This window comes from Sminthopsis crassicaudata, chromosome 6 (assembly GCF_048593235.1).
Source record: "Sminthopsis crassicaudata isolate SCR6 chromosome 6, ASM4859323v1, whole genome shotgun sequence".
Taxonomy (NCBI): Eukaryota; Metazoa; Chordata; class Mammalia; order Dasyuromorphia; family Dasyuridae; genus Sminthopsis; species Sminthopsis crassicaudata.
Window position 1 is genome coordinate 102,431,004 of NC_133622.1, and position 20,841 is coordinate 102,451,844.

The 20,841-nt window shown below is 36.0% G+C and overlaps 1 protein-coding gene and 1 long non-coding RNA gene across 16 annotated transcripts in view; one reads left to right on the forward strand and one right to left on the reverse strand.

Moving 5' to 3' along the window:
- Window positions 1-20,841, forward strand: part of TENM3 (teneurin transmembrane protein 3) — a 3,351,339-nt gene that overhangs the window by 2,544,370 nt on the left and 786,128 nt on the right. The window contains exons 1-2 of one of the 15 annotated variants that reach the window (XM_074276237.1): window positions 13,239-13,356; window positions 14,045-14,123. The exons of 13 other annotated variants lie outside the window; for them this stretch is intronic. The gene's annotated coding sequence lies outside the window, so the exon portion shown is untranslated. Of the gene's footprint in view, window positions 1-13,230; window positions 13,357-14,044; window positions 14,124-20,841 lie in introns of those variants that run through there. One more of the 15 variants, XM_074276238.1, reaches the window with a different exon arrangement.
- LOC141547737 (uncharacterized) lies at window positions 1,679-13,375 on the reverse strand. Its single transcript, XR_012483612.1, has 3 exons — window positions 13,243-13,375; window positions 11,945-12,113; window positions 1,679-9,158 (listed from the first exon to the last, which is right to left on the reverse strand). It is a non-coding gene; the product is annotated as an uncharacterized LOC141547737 (long non-coding RNA).

A 20,841-nucleotide genomic window follows, 5' to 3' on the forward strand; every position in this document is an offset into this window, starting at 1 on the left:
ATGAACTATAATAGGTTAAAGGTTATGGGAGTATGTATGTAGCCTTTCTTTGGGATAGTGACAGTTATTTACAATCTTCAAAGTTCTTTAGTTCTTCTCTCTTTTTCTCTCTGTCTCTTGTCTCTGTCTCTGTCTGTCTCTGACTTCTCTCTCTTCTCTCTCTCTCTCTCTCTCTCTCTCTCTCTCTCTCTCTCTCTCTCTCTCTCTCTTTCTCTCTGCTCTCTCCTTCTCTCTCTTTTTCTCTATCTCTCTTTCTCTCTCTCACATTCTCTCTTCTTCTCCCTCCTCTCTCTTTCTCTCTGTCTCTGTCTCTCACTTCTCTCTCTCCTCTCTCTCTCTCTCTCTCTCTCTCTCTCTCTCTCTCTCTCTCTCTCTCTCTCTCTCTCTCTCTCTCTTCTCTCTCTTCTTCTCTCTCCTCTCTCTCTCTCTCTCTCTCTCTCTCTCTCTCTCTCTCTCTCTCTCTCTCTCTCTCTCTCTCTCTCTCTCTCTCTCTCTCTCTCTCCCCTCTCTTTTTCTCTCTCTCTCTCACATTCTCTCTTCTTTCTCTCCTCTCTTCTCTCTCTTCTTCTCTCTCCTCTCTCTTCTTCTCTCTCTCTGTCTCTCCCTCCCTCCCTCCATCTTCTCTCCCTCTCTCTTTCTCTCTCTCTCTCTGTCTTTATCTCTCCCCCCTTCTCTCTCTCTCCTCTTTTCTTTCGGTTTCTTCTTTGTTTCTCTCTGTCTTTATGTGTATGGCTCTCTCTCTTTTTTTTTCTATTTGTCATTCACTGTCTCTGTCTCTTTGTAAACTAGTAACTCTGAAGTAAACTAGAAACTCTATAGACCAATAGAGAACTGACCTATTCCTGCAACATTTAGTCTCATAGATTTGTCTGAAGTGACTTTTAGATAATTGCAAAGCTATGAAACAACTAAAGCAGGACTTGAATCCAGGTCTTCTTAATTTAGATTGATTTGCTTGGTTGTGTGTTTTTCAACATATGTTATATTTAGAAAAGAAAGTATGTTTATTCCAGGACAAAAAGAAAGAAAGAAAAAAAGAAACAAAAAGAAACCCACCTTTTACAAGCTTAATCATAAATAATAGATAAAATGTGTGTTCAGAGTCAAAATACAAATAATCAAAAATTATTTCATTTAAAGGAATTATCTGATAGAATCATGAATGAGTATTATTTGGATATTCTTTGCCTGATAATTGAAAAGCCTTTTGCGATATATGAGAGAAGATTTGAGGAAAAATATATTGCAGAATCTCAAGTTTTACTTAAAGGAAGCATTTGTTTCATAATATAAAATGAGACTTTTTCAGAGGTAGATCTCTTATTTTAATATTTTATTTTATTGTGAATATAAAATTGTAAGCAAAATGAGCATTTTTAGATTGCAAAGAAAAGTAACAAAGAGGATTATCACCTGAAACTGTGTACTTCTACTGAATATTGTTCCTCTTTTTTTTTCTACCTCATTATGTATTGCTTGTTTTTTCCCCTGTACAATTAGAATTTAACAGGGTTATTACAAAACTGCCCTGCTTGCTTTTTGAACTTATTTCTGTTTTCTTTTATTTAAAAGTAATTCTGAGTGTCACTTTTACTAATTCCAATTCTTCTTGAGTTACTCTCAATTCTCCTTATATCTAGAGGTTTTTTTTTTAACCCTTTGTGGAATTCTTCCAATCAACTTTAAAAAGATTTATTATTATTTCATTTCCTAAATTCAGCTTTATTGTGTGGGGGGGGTTGTATATATAGCATGGAAAATAACTTATGAGTGAATCAGGTTTTATTGATTATTATCATTCCACTAAAGAAAATTATTTTTGAGATTAAAGATAACATGTTTGAATTTTTTTTTCATGACATAAGCAAGACATACAATTAGTTAAGAAGTAAAAGTGGGGGTCCCATATAAAAGTGTTAATTTTTGTTCATGGTAATTTCTTCAGAGTTAGGAAGCTTCAGAAGAAGGGAATGATAATGATGATGTCAGTGCAATGATGTTTTATGTTAAAAATGTAAAGGCTTGTAATCTGAGCAATACCACTGAAACATATCCTATAACAAGTTTAGACTCTTGACTTGCAAATCTCCATCTCATTTATAAGTTAAACACAGTATTTTTATATGTTTATTCTGCAATTTTGGTCAAAGTTAAACAAGCCAGTTATATTCAATTTGCCTCCCTTCTCATTTACCATATACTTTCATTTCAGAGAACAAAAAAGCCCTAAAATATAAAATGTCATTCACAAATATGAATATTTTTGAATTTTATTACCTATATGAAAAAATATAATATTTTAAAAAACATCCCACCTGAAAGCTTGCTTGAATGCTGGGATGCTGTTATCAATATTTTGTTTGTAATATTTAATCTTTTAGCTATATATGCCTTTTGTTATTTAAAAATATTCAATTTATAGTGTTTGTCATTAATTTTGCTGTTTTTAAATCAAATGACTCAGAGCCTTATTTTGTAGTTTCAACTAAATTTTTTGATAAAATTTCTCTGGGCAAACTTTTTTTTTTCATTTTGTGATTATGAGTTTCTTGAGGAAAAATGTAATACTTCTACAAGTAAATCAATAGCTATATGTGTGTGTGTGTGTGTGTGTGTGTGTGTATGTGTATGTGTGTATACATATATATTTCTTTTGGGTTACATAAAATTTAAACACCTGAAAATTCTCCTATGCAAATATTAAGTCCTATTTATTTTTATGAAAGTTTTTTAAAAGAAATATACGTGTTCATTTTCTGCCATAAGATTTTTTAAATGTTAAAAAACAGACACCATACTAGAAAATAAATTCCTTTTTTTAAATAAACAGTAGAGTTAAAAGTCTCCCAGTAACACTTGAAGCTAAGCCAGAGCCCCCATACTTTTAAGCAGTTATGTTGCATTGAGATAAACTTGTAGCCCCATTACTCTAAGTTGTGAAATGAAATGTGGTCTCTCTTCAGTTTATTTCCTCCCTAGTCACCCTTCCCTTTCCCCTGGTTCAGATTCACTGTGTACCAATTTCCTCCCTCTTTATGTACTCTTAGCTCTTAATCTCCTCCTGGCCTACTTTTTCTCCAATAGTTATCTTATCCAAGGATAAAGAGGAAGCTCCATCCTGGTTTTTCATAGATTTTGTGGATTAAAAGTACTGGATTTCTCCTCTGCAACTTAATGGTCACAAAAATGTTTCTTCTATGGAGACAAGGAATAGGGTACTAAGAATGGGCAGGAACTTAGATGAGAATAGAAAAAGAACTTGGACCAATGCTCTGTCTGATAAGAATCTATCAACAACTTTCTTCAGAACACTTGCAACATTCCTGGTTCCCTTTTATGACTGAAATTAAATTCAATACCATGTATTCATGGGAAAGACAAAAACATAAGAGCTAATACCAAGAGACTTTAATCCTTCAATCACAGTTCAACTAGCAACTTTTGAATTTTTCTGTCTGGGGCAACTGATACAATATGCAACCAGAACAAACAAACAGCATGAAGTCAACTTTGAGGCAGCATCTGTGGTTCGAAGCTCTCTACCCACTGAACAACTATAAGCTGCTGCTATAAAAGCTTCTGCTCTGGGGGAGGGAGAAATGAGAGACAAGCCAAACAGAATAGTCTGACCCAGAGAGGAGTCCTAACTGTACCACCCTTGTTACAGGGCACCAAGTACCCTTTAGATGTTGGTACCCTGGGGACAAAGCTCTGATCAACCCATCCTAGCTCTTTCTTCAGCTCTCTGTGCCTTTGACCTCTAAATTAGTTATGATTCCACATTTCCAGATTCATATCTCTGTGAAATCCTAACACCTATATAACTTTACTATAAAACAAATCTGAGAGTTCTTTCTCAACATAGGTAACTCAAAATTTCATTGTAGAGAGATTGTCTTTGCTATAGTTCTTAAAAGTTTTCAGGGACCTCTTGTCACATTTTGAGTGGGAAGCAAAAACTTTGTACAAGGTTGAGAAAATTATATCATTTCTGTTTCTGAAACTTTTGTTCCCTAGATTATAAAATGCTGTCTTTTCCCTCCAAAGAACAGTCAGAAGAACGATATGGTTTGCTATCACCTGCAACTGGAATCGAGTCTGGGAGTGATGTAGTTTTCTTCCAGTGGAAAAATCTTTCATCATCCAGAGACCTTGGGGAAGAATTAACATTTCAAATCTAAGGACTCAAATCCCAACTTGTTTTTGTAGCTTCTAAAGTTGTGAGTTATCCATCTTTAAAATGGGTACACTCATTAATATAAGAAAACAATATGTGAAATAATTTTATTTGTAAAAGTAGATTAAATTCATTTCATATTGACAGTATCGGTTATGCTAGTAAAAAGATTTTTTTTTAAAGTTCCTAACCCTAGCTCTTTCAGAAATAAATGTAATTTCTGTAAAAACTACTGACACGTGTTAGAAAAATGCAAACTCCACCTTTCTGTTTAAATAACTTCAGTGTAAATTTGATAGGAAAAAAAAAAAACAACTCAGATACTATGAGACTGAAGCAAAAATGATCTGTTAATGATTTGGGATTTTAAACAGTTCCATTTGAAAGCTAGTTTTTATAATATAGTTTGACATGAAAATAGTCCTCTCATCAAATTCAAGGAAATACCACAGTTTAATGCTTAATCACATTAAATTTAAGGTAATTTTTATGTCATGAAACAAAATTTTGGAAAAATAAAATCACATTTTACTTTTATTCAGCTAACACATCATCATAGGATGTCACCATTCAGCACTTCACATTTGTGTTTCTTATTGCTAGAAAAACAGGATGAAAAGTGTTAATTACATTAAAAATTTTGTGAAATACATACATTTAATAAAAATGTCAAAAAATGACAAATAGTGTTAACAATGAGTTTACAATAAAACTGGCATCTTTTGAGTTTTGGAAAAGCCATATTTCTTCACCTTCCTTTTTAATACATAGAGGAATGGCTATACCCTTATTAGAAACATTTCTACATTTTAGTTTTGATTTTGATCATTCTTGTGATTGGTCCTATACGTTTTGCACCCCTATCAAAGAGTGAAAAGCTGAGTTTAAGTTGGATCCTTTGCAAGTTAAGCCTATGTAGTCAAATTCAAAAGGTTCTAACAAAAGCCTTCCAATTCCAAACTCAATCATTAAAATTATGAATACCACACATTATAAGGATAATAGCATGCACATAATAAGTCACCCACAGCCTCATGGGAGTTTTAATACTTCTTAGTAATACCATTTACTTCATATAAAGAGTTTGGTCTGATTGCTCTAACCAACTAGTATAACTTGAGCAAAACAAGTAATGTCATTCAAAAAAATACTATGGCCCATTATAAAAGAAGCCCTTTATAAAGTATTAGAAAGCAATGCAAATGTGAATAATATTTTCAAAATAAAATGGAAAAAAAACTGAAGGGAGTTCTATGTCTGCATTTGCCTTACACATTCCTAGATGCTGATGTTCTAAATATATGCTTAGAATTTGCATGTCTTTGTCTTTCTCTATGAAAACATTAATGATGTGAATTCTTTGAAATGTCTTCCAATAAAAACAACGACCCATGTAACATTAAAGTAAACTTTAGTTAATTTTTATGCTCCTCAAATTTTACCAGATATGATGTTATTATTGGGGTTCATGGAAGCATAGCTAATTGCATCAGCAAGCTTTGGGATTTCTCACTGCCAGTTTTCTGCACAGCTTACACTTTTGTCACTCAAATTGTGCCGAGATGTTCTAACAATTAATCTTAATGCCTAGGAGTTGGGGGACTTTTAAATGGACCCCTTCTTGAGATCTTCTGTTAAAAGCAGAAAAGTTCCCATGAGCAACGTATAAGTTAGCTTTTCTAGTTCCCTCATGTCCCCCCCCCCAAAAAAAAAGGAATGAATTACATTTCTCTTCTTGTCCTTTAAATGAATAGCATAGTTTGGGTGAAATTATCAGGCAATTGCATGCCTTTTATGCAGATAATGCTATTTGATGAAAGCGGTGTTTTGATCTGCGGAGGATAATACAGACCCAGGGTTGGATTCATTGGTGAGAGTAAAGCTGTCTTCTGTGATAACTTCATCTCAGCATGAGGTCAGACGGGGAAAACTGGGATGGGGGATTAAAAAATGACACAGTCGGAGCAGTATTCAGTTCCCTGCTGAGCTCCTGGCTGCACACTATAGCTTATGTTTCTGATCTGTTATGGTATTGTCTGCTTTTCTCTCCCAGAGCAGAAAGAGATTGCTTAAAACTTTTTCTTTTTTTCAGCTAGAGGGATTAGTTCAGTGCAGCTTTTTTAATTAAAGAAACTGTATCTTTTTCAAGGCAATTTAAGGCTGCACAGGAAGGACCATCAGCATCCATAACTTAGCACTATTAAACTGTAACGAAGTGTAGCTATAAAATTGATATTCAGAAATGAGGAAAAAAATCTCTAGAACTCTGTCATGGGCTTAAAAAAATCCTTCAGCAACAGCTCATACCCCTAAATGAAAAAGAATAAATAAATTATTTTCTATAAGTCCTGAATACTTTTCTATAAGTAGCAGCTTCAAACAGCTTTGCTTTTAGCCTGGCTGAGCTTGCTTAATTAAATCTTCATGATGATAGCAAAGTGCACTTGAAAATAGCATAAGAGGAAATAGGTTTGACAATATAGTCTTTTCTTTACCTAGGTCATTTTTAAGCATTTTCATTTTATTGAAAGTGATAACAACTGAAAATTCCTGTGTAATATGAACAATTTGCATTTAAACAGTACAAAGTGTAGAGTACAGTCCTTTATCAAGGCATTCCATATGCCTTATGCAGCCATCATCTTTATTATTAATATGAGAGAAGAAGTATGGATGAAACTTACTTAAAACAATGACAAATTTGTCGGGACATACACATTGGAGTTGAATTTATGGCTCAATTTAACCCAGGTTAAATGACTAAAATCCTCAAATGTTTCAAATAAGGCCCATATGGTTATCACTTTACAAAGCATACAGAGACTGTGCTTAGGTTGCAACATACACATCTCCAACTAAATTCCATGCCAGATCAATTAGAAACAGTCCTCCTGAGCAGAGAGGAACAAACAGAGATTGTTTCCCCACTACCAGATGAACTCTTGTGTTTGAGAAGTTTGAAAACACACACACACACACACACACACACACACACACACACAGACTACTTGAGTCTTCAAATTTTTATCAACAAAATTAAAAAAAAAACTTGTACAACAGTAATTCCTTTAATAAGACATTTTAGGCATTTGATATAAGCAGCAATTAGCATCCAAATATGTCAATTTAATAGCAACTTTCTCCAAATTTTGAATTACTGGTACATTTTCCAGGCTTTATTGGTTTATTTTGTTGATTTTTGTTTCCTAAACTTTTTTTTATCTTTTCCCACTAACTTTATATATTTTGTTTCTGTTTTTTAAAAAATAATATTTATGAGGGAAATTAAAGTAAGTTAAATAATTAATAATGGTTAATAGAATAAAATTGTAAGCTTGTAGTAATATATAATTTTTTTCAAACATTTCTAGTAAAAGACTATACAAATAAGTATATGGGAAGAAGGGGAGAGGCAAAATAAAAAAAGTTTAATAAGTTTATTAATATAAGCCTTACTTAGGATTTTTTTCCTTGAAGCAACAGGAGTGAACATAGGTAAAATCTTAATTCTGTGAAAAAATTTCATCCTATGTCTGGCAAGTTACTATTGTGCCCATGAGATAGATTATAGACTGTGCCTTGAAAAATTGAAGTTCCTTGTGGAGGACTTTTTTGGTTAGCTCTCTAAAACTATATTGCTGGAAAATTTTTGTCCAGATTCAAGTTTGTAAATCCTTGCCATCAACAGAGTTTAAACCTTTAGCAAACTCCTTGCTAAATCTTGTTAATAGATCAGATGCTACACTTTAAAGGTACTCCATATAAACGACTAATTATGAATGTCACATGATTTAGGAGAAGATCAATGTGATGGTCGCTAAAGCCAGAAATGCACCTCAATCAAAAGCAGCTAGTATAAGCTGTAGGAAGATGTAAAAAGATTCTTTTGTATTCAAAATCCTGTGTCTTTTCTAAAATTCTAGCAAATCGAGTAAGCACTTCTGCTGAGCTTGAGTACATAATTTTCACCAAAGGTCAAGCTCACGTGTAGTCGGGATTTATGCAGTGGAACACAAACTAATGTCGTGGAAAGGCATGACCCCATTTAAAGGTTGATTTGTAAAATAGGCAATGCATTTGATAGTTCCTAGATGGATGGATATAGTGTCCAATCTTGCTTTAATTAAAATAATAAGGACATATTTCCCACTACAAACAACCATTTAATTTTATGACTTTGTAAGCGAACAAATTAGAATATTTGTTTTACAATTTTGCAACAATTCAACGACCAAAGAAAATAACAACTTATTTTTGGCATTGGGGGGGGGGGGACACTAATAATAAACTGAATCAATGTGTGAGGGCTTTTTAGGAAAGATTTCCGTTCCAATATATTCTGATTGGGCACATTTTTACATAACTATGCCTTGCTCCTTGAGGAAGAACTTTTTAACTGCAACATTGATTAGTCCTCGAATTTGGGGACTTCCTCAGCTACCACAGATCTCTATTCTTTTTTTTTTTTTTTTTTTTTTTTTTTTTTGGCAAATTGCCCTATCTCTCAATGGTTCCCATCAACGTGGGTGTTACACAGAGGTAAGGATTGCTGGCTTCACTGAGTCTTTTCTTTTGGAGGCAGGCGGGAAAGGACTGGGTCCCAAGGCTCAGGCTTTGTCCCAGTACTGTCCCCGGGCCACACTTGCCAGCACTCTCTGGAGTTTAACTGCCAGGTTGATCAGAGTCTTCAAGACAAGGCAATAGAAATGGTGAGCTGGCTGCAGAGTCGGACACTTCCCCAGCTACGCCAGAGAGGCACTCCGGCTTGCTATAGCAGATGTGACCATGGGAAAGGATGCTTAGGAAGTCGGGATGTTGTCTCCTGGACTCCGCTGAGAATCTGCTACCTGGGTGACCCGCAGGAGTGCTCTGACATGCAAACCATGCACAGAAAGCCAGGCGGCGAGGTGACAGACCGTGCAGCCCCAGTGTTTTCTGAGGGGAGCAGGAAGCAAGCTGTTAACTCAGTCCCAGGCCGATCCTGCTCAGGGATTTGGAAGAGGAAAGAAAAAGAAAAGGAAAACGTGACTCTAATTGGAATGGGAACCTTCTCGTTTAGGCTGATGCAGACACTTACAAAAGATTTATTATCCATTATAATTTATTAGTAGCAGAGTAGATCTGATGGTTGTCCCAGCAGCAACAGGAACCCCCCCTTTTCCCTTCTCTCTTTATCTCCCCCATTCCAACACAGATACTTTTTTTTATCTTACTAGAAGAAAGTATTTCTTAGTTTATCTCTCAAAATGAAATTGGAAATTAGTAAGGATAGGACTTGGAAGGCCCTGAAAAGCTAGGAAGCAACAGGGCCATATTTTTCTTTTTAAAAGATTGAACATTATGTAACAAGGTCTCCTAGGAAAATAGGGGTGAGAGAGACAGAGACGGGAAAGGAAGAAAGGAAGAAGTGGGGAGGGGATAATAAGGAGAGAGAGAGAGAGAGAGAGAGAGAGAGAGAGAGAGAGAGAGAGAGAGAGAGAGAGAGAGAGACAGACAGAGAGACAGACAGAGAGAGAGACAGAGAGAGAGACAGAGAGAGAGAGACAGAGACAGAGAGAGACAGAGACAGAGAGACAGAGAGAGAGACAGAGAGACAGAGAGATCCCACCAACTTTGTACATTGCAGATTATAAAACCAGTTGTGTAAAGCTAACTTAAAAGTACATATGGAGTATAGTTTGTTGTGATTCACCAGAGGTTGGAGAAGCACATAGACATGGCTTACATTTTACCCCCTGCCTGATTTGGGTTTTATTGTGGTGAAAATCGCTGTGTAAGGAGGATACATCCCCCTTTCTTCCATAGCACCACAGAGAGGCAAAAAGTCATGATGGTCACAGAGCAAAATGCCTTCTGGCTTTCTGGGGATTAATTTGGAAAGAGGAAACATGTCATACAATTGGCTGTGCACAACTTAAACACTTCCCAATGGCCTAAGATGGTAAAGAAAACTTCTTTATAAAGATTATACCTCAAACTTAAACTATTGTGTATGTGTGAAGGGGGCGGGGGAGGCTATATTGGAGTAGCTTGCCAAAGTTCACCTTTCTCAGGATGTTCTACAATGAACATACAAATGTCCAACAAGATTGAAATAAAAAGCTAAGAGCAATATTAGTTTGAGAGTTTCCCTTAATTTTTATATGCTCAACATTAATGTTATCTTTAACAAACTGAAAACTTTGACTATGTAACATGGAAAATTTGGAACTAGATTATAACTCTGAAGTTACTTAAATCCATTATTAGTATCTATCTTATGAGTAATTATAGAAAGTAGAGACCACATTGGTTGTAATTAATATTTACTCTATATTCTACATGTGTACTTATTATAGGCCTTTATGTATACCTGTTATCATCTTAGAATGGAAGCTGCTTGAGAGCAGGAACTATATTTCTCTTTTGTCTTTGTATCAGTAGCACAAATTATTTCTGTTCTGTCCATTTGTCATTTCCTCCTTGCTTGCTTAATACTCACACACCTTCAGAATCTATACCTGCCTTATTTACTTATCAGTTTAAGAACCTTAGATAGAAATATAATTTTGTTGACAATATTTTACTAAGTAAAAGTTATTTCCTTCTTCCCCTTATCCTCCCCCCCCAAAAAAAAAAAAAACTCACAAAAGGTCATTAAGAGAAAGATCTCATGCTTAACATAGGGAAAATATTTTTGGAGGAGATCTTAGAGCTGAAAAAAGACTTTCACCATTTTTGCTCACATTTAGATTGAGCTGCATAAAGTTACACGTTATTACCATCGTTTGAGATCAGATGTCTCAACAAGTTAAGTCAGAGTTGAGTCTGTCAATTAAAAGATATGTATACTTAAGATGTTAGCTAGTATTTCTAACGATCAAGAAAGTGATCTCATTTTAGTTAGGATTTAAATGATCTCTTCCTCCCCTTAAAAACAAAAACAAAACAACTAACCTTTGCATTTCACAGTGCTGGGGTATGGAAGGAAGGGGGAGAGAGAGAGAAAGGGGGGGAGGAGGTAGAGAGTGATAGAGACAGAAAAGCAGGGAGATTGAGAGATAAAGAGAAAAAAACAGACAAATAGAAAAGACAAACATCGATGAAACAGTGACAGAAAACTAATATTATAACTACTGTTTTGCCTCCCCCCCCCAAAAAAAATGTCTTTGCTTCTTTGCGTCAGTAACGTGACATGAACTCCCTAACACATTCGGTAATTCAAGTTCAACCATTACCAATATTTTAGTCCCTATATTATGTTGTAACTAACTTAGTAAGTTCTTGAGCACAAAGTCTTTTGATTTCTGGATTGATAAAAAGGAGAACTGGGGATTCTGCTAATTTCTCCAGAATTTTCCGTGGGGTCGGAGTGGGAGTGGGGTAGTCATCCTCAAGACCCTAGCACCTTGCACAGCCTTCAAGACGTTTCCCCCGGGACACTACCGCTTCCATGTTACCAGCCAAGTTTTCCTTCTCTTGTGAGTCAGACCCAGGTCAATCTTTCATATCACCAAAATGCAGGCAAGCCAGTAAGCAAGAGGTGGGAGAGGGAAAGAGCGATGCCCGGGAAATCCTTGCACTCCCCTAGCAGGCTCCCTCCTGACTCCGGAGCAGCCTGGGAACACACGCGCTGTCCTCTCGGGGAGCGACGCGACTCCCACTGGGCAGAGAGCTTCCCCTGGACCTCCATGCTGAGGAGTCGCCGCGCGCCGCCTTCCCCGGGGCTCACCCCTAAGAGACACTTGGCATTTGTACACGCGGGTACGCACACACAGTCACACTCACCCTAGCCTGAAGAGGCGGCCAAGCCCACAGCTACTGAACCGAAAAGGTGACAGATGTTGGAGTCGGGGGAAAGCAGCGAACCGTTCCACATAGCAACAGTGACTCGGTGTTCAAAACTACCAGACTGCGTGAACTTGAGACAGTTTGGACACTTCCTCAAGTGAACAGTCTGCAGAAAAGGGAGAGGAAGGAAGAAAAGAGAAACAAAAGTGTTTGCCCAATCCCGCTCCCACCCCACTAAAGGGACTCTAATGTGAATCGGTCATCGTGTGACCACAGAGAACAGGAAACAAAATGAGCCTCCACCTAACTTTCAGGTTCAACATTTGGTGGTTTTATTCGAAATCAGAGAAGCTATGAAATTGGCCTTAAATGGTCCCTTTTGATGAAATGTTCAAGCTTTGGGTTTACAAAACGAAACAGTGCGGAGGTGGCAGTGACCACTTGTTCTGTCGACCTGCCGATCTCGAGGTTTGTAAGTATTTCACTTATTAGTTCGCAGCAAACACCCCGCCACCTCCATCCTCGTACACACACAGATACAATCCACCCCCGACTGGCCAAAAGGTGTATTTCTGCTCATTGAGTTTCGGACAGCAGGCTTTAGCAATCGCTGATTTTTTTTATCTTTTTTTTTTTTTTTTTTTTTTTTCCCTCCCCCGAGCTACTGTAAGGCTGGATCTGCCCAGCAGGGGTGTGAAGCCTTAATTATACCCTTCAGACTTAGAAGCAATTCTCCAGGCAGCGTTTTAAGACTCCTACTTTCTCCGGTGACTCAGCTGACCTAATGTGCTTACCCTATGGAACATCAAGAAAAGTATTTTTTCCCTTCAGAAAGAGTAAAGGTTTAATTTTACGGGCGAAGAATTTCTCCTTGCCAAATGCAATTATTACCAGAACCACTACCCCGAACTTCCCTCCCCGGTCCCCAACAAAACATACAAACGCCCCCCTCACATTGTTAGGAAGAGAATATCTAATGGAGCTGTAAGTTCATTAGTGTTTGCAATCAGTAGCGTGCAGACACCCTCATCAGGGCAGAAAGCTGCAGAGAGTCATTCATCACTGTGGAGTGTTATTCATGGATGACCCCTAAATCATTGCAATAGTAGTAGATGCACTGATTGGTCACAGCATGGGAGCCTCGGTGCTTTACATTAACCAACACAGACGCGAGGGAGGGAGCTGACGCAAACGTGGTTCAGTCCAGCAAATCTCATTTGACAGAAAAAGACAGTAAAAAGAGGATTTAAAAAAAAAAAATAATAATAATAATAGAAGAAGAAGAAATAAAGTACCTGTCATCTTGACAAGTGGTGGAGAGGTTGAGTCAAGGATTATAAATGATCACAGCTCGGTCCGGATCGCCCTGTGATTGGGTTCTCCCTCGGTTTGCCAGGGGGAAGCGCATGGTAGGCTCCTCTCGGCTCCTCTCTCTCTCTCTCTCTCTCTCTCTCTCTCTCTCTCTCTCTCTCTCTCTCTCTCTCTCTCTCTCTCTCTCTCTCTCTCTCTCACCCGCCCTCCCTCTCCATCACACACATGTGCGCGTGTGTGCGCGTGTATATCTGGCCCAGCGGCTTGTACCGCTGTGCTGCTTCTCCCTTCGGGGTTTCCCATGTCACACAATTAAAGTCCTCGATGTTTCTCTCAGTCCCACCAGCTTGCTTTCCCTTACCTCTCCCTCTCCCTCTCCCTCCTCCTCTTCCTCTCTCTTCTCCTTCCTCCCTTTTTCAAGGAGAGAAGAGTAAACTCCCTACCCGCCCCATCAGAAGAGGTGGAGGTTAGAGTGGGCTAGGGAGTAGGGGTGGGGAGGAGAGGGAAGAGAGAGAGGGGAGAGTGCGGAGGAGAAAAAGAAAGTGAACTCATTGGCTCAGTGTTTCCTTCCCTCCCCTCTCTCCGTCCCTCGCAGGCTTCAAGCAGGGGTGTTGGGAAGGAAAGGAAGTTGTAACACTTGCTGTATTTTTTCCCGCCCCCCCCATCTTCCTTTCCCAATCTCCTGCATTTCCCTCCATTCCTGTCTCCCCACCGGTTCCTCTCCCCCTTCTCGTCCTCCTCCTCCTCCTCACCCCCTCCCCCTTTTCTCCTTTGAATTTGGCAAAGTGCTGCGTGTGTGATGCTAGTCTTGACGGTGCTGCCGGGATACTGAGAGGAGAGGAAGCGCCCGAGCTGAAAGCTTTGGGTAAGTGCTGTGCTTTGCTCTTTTCTGGGGTCCTAGTGCCCGGTTAGAAAGGCAGTGGGGGAGGGGGAGCCGTCTCCGAAGCCGCTGCCACCGCTTTTGCTCAGCTACTGCCAAGTGAGAGCTTCGAAGAAAGAAGCTCCCGTCATCTCCCCTTTCCCAGAGTAGGGATGGAGAGAGCAAGTTGTTAAAGCCCCTAGATAAAGAGGGAGGTCTTTCCGTGCCTGTCTCTTCCTAGGCTTTCTTTCCCGAGCTAGATCCTCCACTCACGTCCTTGCGCTCTGCTGTTCCGCTACTATTCGCTACTGTTAGCTCTGCTCTCAGGTGGGAACTTTACCTGCTGACTGGCTTGGATATCGTGCTTGGCTTGGAGCTCCTGCCTACGAGGCAACGGACCCGGCGGCTGTAAGGGGAGGGTGTCTGTTTAATGGGAGATGTTTAATGGGAGTTATTAGTTCTCTCTTTTTCTGATCGTGATCACATATCCTCAGACAACACACGCGCGCGCACATGCACCCACAGATACACTCCTATGTTTTTATTACGGAGCTGCTGTTGATTCATCCTAGTTTAGCAGGATTGCACGGGGCTTCTTGGGTACCTGAAGCATAAGGTTGTCAACTGTTTCCGGGAAAAGTGAAGAATGTGTTCCCCAAACTGCCGAGAAAGCCAAGTTAGAAAAAGCTGGGGGGTATTAGAGGTGGCAATTCATGGTTGAAACTTGATCTGGGACTCGGTGAATCACTACAGCAGCCCCAAATAAACTGAGTTGACTATGGCTGTGTGTTTACACATTCCTGTGTCAAAAGGCCGGTGTCTTGTCCATATCATATTTCCCTCCAGTAAATTAGAATGGGCTTTATTAGAAGAGTCTTTCCTCCTGATCATTCTTCAACTCATTAAGTTGTGTAGGTTGAGCACCTATTACTTTCTGCCACACTTATAACGGAGATGTGTTTGGTGACTTGTGGCTATTTTATTCTCCTGTGGGTAGAGGACCAAAAGAAAAAAGCAATATATATAGCAACCTCATTTGTTTTATAAAGTCATTAGTGGATGTTTTTAAGATAAATAAAAGTATTAAGGTACTTTTATTGTGCAGTGGACTGAGTGTAAGCTGTTGTCCTAGCATGACTTGTGACACATCTTTATACAACTCCAGCTCTCTCTGATCTCTGTGGCTGATTGTCTCTTCATAACACTATATTTCTTAACTTCTGACAATGTATTTGTCAAACATTTGTCGACATTGGCAGAATCCATTGGGTGGTCTTTTCACTAGAATATATATTGAAGTACTACTTTTCCCTTTTATCACTAAAAAAAAAAAAAAGAAGACATAATTAGGATTGGCATCTTTTGAGATTCCAGTTATTTGTTTTTTAATCAAATATTGTAACACTGTTAGAGATCTAAATGTAAATATGTTTAGTTTAGTTATTTTAGTAACTTTGTCTAGAAGCATTGTATCTTTCCTTGCCCACCTGGGGATATTAAGTATTTATGGTCTGTCTTGTGAACAAGGACTTTGAATTTTTATAACTCTAATTTAAAAACTAGTTTAAATGGTTTAAAAGCATTGTCTTTCAGATATACTAAGAATTGTGCACTCTTCATTAAAATTTTAATTATTTAATCTTCTTGCCCTATATCTCTTAATGTAATCTTTTCTATGAGCTTTCCAAGTTCCAAATTAGTAATTTGAGGTGGAAAAAAAAACAATACTTAATTCGTGGTGTTAAAATGAAAATAGTCCAGTAACAATATTTATCTCACTAAATATTGTAAAACGTAAGTTTGGTAGTTAAAGGTCACTTACAAATTTTACACAGTATCTTTAAATTTAAATAACTGAACATACATTTTACTAATTTATGGCAGAATATTATATCCAAGATTACATTCTTTCTTTTCCTATTCAATATATATTAAAATCCTTGTTTCAATACTATGTAAAATTTAAATACTAGTGTTATCAGTGCAAAATTATAAATGAAATATATCAAGTATTTAAGTATCCAAAATAGTTCCCTGGAAGAAAACATATTCCCTGAGGAGTATGAAATTTAAATGTTTGTATTATTCAGGTTTTGGAACACAAATGAATTTCTCTACTCATAGCTATGGAACATATTGCAATTGGAGAACAGTATATATATATACTATACGAGTAAACAATATTTAGAAGAAACTGGATATTTTGGGACCCTTTGGGGTACTGAAGATTTATTTTTTTAAAAGAGAGACACCCATAGCAGAATAGTCATTACTCTTAAATTTCTATTAATGCTACATGATTGTTTACTTTTTTTTTTTTTTGAATATGTGTTATGTTAAGTACACTAGTAGTCTGAGTAAATTATATAGGTTTTTTTCTGTTTTGATTTTAAGGGTGTGGCAATAGGGTAGCTATTGAAAAAAGTGAACTTTTTTGTGTGTGTGTGTGTGAAAACTAAAATAAGGTTTTAGGAAAAGCAGCAGAATCTCCCTAAATAGAGTAAGTAGTTTAACATTTGTTTGAAAAGGAAACTCAGATTAGCATTCATAATCCAGTTAGCAAGTTCAAACTAGTCTTTCAGCTAAGCTCTTTGAGCCAGTAGTAATTATCTTCTCTGCACACAGTCAAGCGAATAACATATAAGAGAGTTGAATGTAGTTATAATTAGGAGCCAAATTAAATATCTGAAATATTAGAACATCTTAGAATTGAATGTTAAGAGAATGTTATTATTGCAGTTGACATAAAAGTATAGTTAGAAATGCTGAAGTGTGTTTCTGGCACATTGTGTCACAAATCTTTATCAGCCCTTTATTTATGATAAAAGTTTGAGACCAGCAGCATCATAAAGTGCAAATATGTTAGTTGATTGGCATTTATTCTGGTTCTATCAGGGATATATATTTACTTTTTTCTCAAGAAAATTATCCTTATCCTTTGAAAATATCATATGATTTTTTAAAATACGACTTTCAGCTCTGTATTCCTATGAATCATGGCATAGAATAGTAACAATAAATTGGCTTTCCTCTTTATCTGAGGCAGGTGTGGAAGTCCATGAAGATATGCAGTGAAACCTATTAGCATAGAAAATCGTACTCTGCTTATCATCTTATGTGCTTTTATTAGATAATTTAAAAAAGCATTGAGTTAATTTTGACTCAGAACTCACTTTAACTTGCTTTAAAGTTGATAACATGATGAACGAGCAGTCTGATAATCTCTCCTGTCCTTGGAAAAACACATGTACCTTCCAGAAATCATTCTTTAAATTCAATGTTCTTAGATGCTTGTTAAATCTGAATGTTATTTCTTGGAGAAAGGTTTTTCACATGATCATTCAGAATTATTTTTAAAGGTTACTTCAACAACATAATACAGTTGAAAAAAGTTTTTATGAACCATGTCAAAAATTTGAGAAAATGCTCCATAATGACAAGCAAGCAAACAATCACATACTTGGAAGTTTGGGAAATGTCTAAGCTTTAAACATCCTTTATTTTTAAAAAAATTATCTTTAAAAAAGCTTTCTTAGTTCTAAAACTGATTAATTGGTGTGTCTTATAAAACCTGATTTATTCTATACTTTTTTCATACCAAGCATTACCATTATGAAGCTCTCCTTCTAATTGAGATTAATGTTTCTGAGCAAAGAAGTGGTTTGGAGGGCTGCATTCATTTTGAGTGCTGTTGTAATCAATTTTAGATACAGTATTCCACAATGGATCAGTCTGCATCCAAACCTGCCTTATTATGTAGAATTAACTTGTTGGTGATTGATAGTTATACCTCACCATCTTGAGAAGTCATTTGTTTCAAAACAATTGTTATACCATGTTAGAATTTTAGAATGCTGGGTCTTTTGCTTAATACATACTTTGTGAGATCCAATTAGAACTTTACACAAGAGTTGTATAAAGTAAAGCTCTTATGTGAGAAGATAATTCATTAATACATTTTAAATGAAAACAGTTTTTTCCTATATATAAAATGCTTCTTGTATCTTTTTAGTTACCAAAGGATTGTGTAAATCATGACTATTGTTTTTTAATCTGAGTTATTTTTATATGATTACATTAATACTCAAGTTGAAAATTCTAGAAACTCTTGGAATTGTAGATATCAATCTTGTGCTTTTGTTATAAGTTTACTTCATAAGGTGTTAGGTGTAATCCTGACAACAAAAAATAAAGCAAGTCCACATGGAGGTAATTCTGCATCCTCTTCTGAAACTGGAAAGATAGTGGATATTATCGTTCCTACTGTGATATTTGCATTTATTTCTTATTTATACATTATCTGACATGGACTTATCAGCTTTTATGCTATTCTGGAAGACTATGTTAAGATTTTCTTGATCTTTTGTTAATATCGCACTGCTTAGTGTGGTACATGCTTGCAGTTCAAATAATTTGAGGTATTAAGAACACAGAAGGCAAGATTAAAACAGGTAAATACTATTATATAGCCAGAGTTATGTGAGGCTTTTATTTTAAAGAGGTAGCTTTCTGTTTTTCTTTCTTTCTTTCTTCCTTCCTTCCTTCCTTCCTTCCTTCCTTCCTTCCTTCCTTCCTTCTTTCCTTCCTTCCTTCCTTCCTTCCTTCCTTCCTTCCTTCCTTTCTTTCTTTCTTTCTTTCTTTCTTTCTTTCTTTCTTTCTTTCTTTCTTTCTTTCTTTCTTTCTTTCTTTCTTTCTTTCTTTCTTTCTTTCTTTCTTATTTTTTAGTACATGTTAAGTTCCTACTGTGACATTATTCTTTATTCTAAAGCTTAAAATCTCAGTTTTTACTTATATTTTAATCTACTTCTCTGTAAGATAGAATATTTACATTAAATATTTTGATAGGCTTTTTGCTTGAAATAATTAAAATCATTTTAAACACCTAGAATAAGCTATTAGATATATTCAAAGATTATGCCTAGATAACCTTTGGAATATAAAATATCAACACATTACAACATGTTCCCTATAATGGGAGCCTACTTTAGTAGTTAAATATTCCTTAATTCTATTACAAACTTGATTCTTTTAGAATATTTTTCACATATTAATCTATAAGATTGGTTTAAATGATACAGGTGTTTGGGTAATTTTGAAATTTATGACTTAAATGTAGGCAGTATTAGTTTACCCAGCTCTTTCAGTACAATGGATTTCCTGTCCAACTGTAGTTTAGAATCTAGTTGATCTTAAAATACCATCATGTGAGACAATTATTTTAAAAATATTATAAGTAGCTAAAAAGTAAGCATTTCTGAGCTGAAGCTAGAAGACCTTCCTTCTAATATTACAAGAGTTTAGAAAAGGCCAATCTATGTAACATTGACTTTTCAGACAAGTAAATGATAGGTGGCAGTCTTAACTCTGAATTATATGGCTTTACTGAGATAGCTCATTCTTTTAATGGATTTAATGCAGTTATATTTCTATGGAAATGTAATTGTAATCCATTCTATTATATAATATTATGATCACAAAACTATCTTATTATATTCTTTAACATATATATATATATATATATATATATATATATATATATATTATACCACACAGTTTATATATTATATATTATATTCCTTGTTATATACCTATTCAAGGTGTTTGATGGGGGCTTTTCCAGACTCATTACTTTCTGCTGTCTTTGTTTTTTTCTATATTCCATCTTTTACACTGTAAGGAAAATTAGATTTTATCTTCTTATAATGAACTGCTTTGAGAATTCTAGCTCCCAGATTTCATTCTGTTTAGAAATACTCTCATTCATCTGTTCATATTAAATTATATTAAATACATTGTATTATAAAACTGTTAATACAGAGCTAATACCTGTATTATAGAATTACCTTAGACATTTTGTTGTTGTTTCTCTTTTTTTAGGGGACATGACTTGATTGACCTGTCAATGATCTACGTTTATTTAACAACAATGACATAGGTCTAGTGTGTCTCCGGATAAAAATGTTAAATGATAGAGTTAGATCTTTTACATGAGTGGAAGTCCTTTGAGCTTATTTTGTATTTCACAAGTAGTTTATTTTTTACTAACAGATGCACTGCAAATTTTTATCATGAATGCTTACTGCATAAGCCTGAAGAAAAGTTTAGTTTACTTTTAAACATGACATTAGGAGATAGGCTATTAATTGGTACACTAAAAAAACTATTAATATTGTTTTCCATATTAACCAATAATGTTCCAATTAGCCAATTTGCTTCTTTCCTATAGATAGAAAAGTAAATATTCAAAGAAGTCTGTACCTAAAAAATGCTAGGTGCGCATATGATCTTTATGAATATTGGTCTAAAGTTAAGGAATTTGATTTTTTTTAAGGAGTGTGTGTGTGTGTGTGTGTGTGTGTGTGTGTGTGTGTGTGTGTGCACATATCAGGTTTATTTTCTAGGACCATTTGCTTTGCAATTTTAAAGAGATCATTGATCTGTAAAAATGTAACTTTCTTGGTTAAATTTAGTAATTTTATCATTTCTTAAATACCATAATTTCATTTGCTGAAATATATTTTACAGTCTCTTTTCATATTGTTTTAACTTGAAATAATCAATTTTAAAATACTGTTCTTTGGGCAGCATCTTAAGTGTCTCCAATTGAGAGGTTAATCATAATTTGCCATAAAAAGGAATACTTTACCCTTTATTAGAACTTGTTACTATAATTTCAGTGAAGCGAAACTCCCCTAAGTTCTTATAATTGAAATTGGTGACCCAG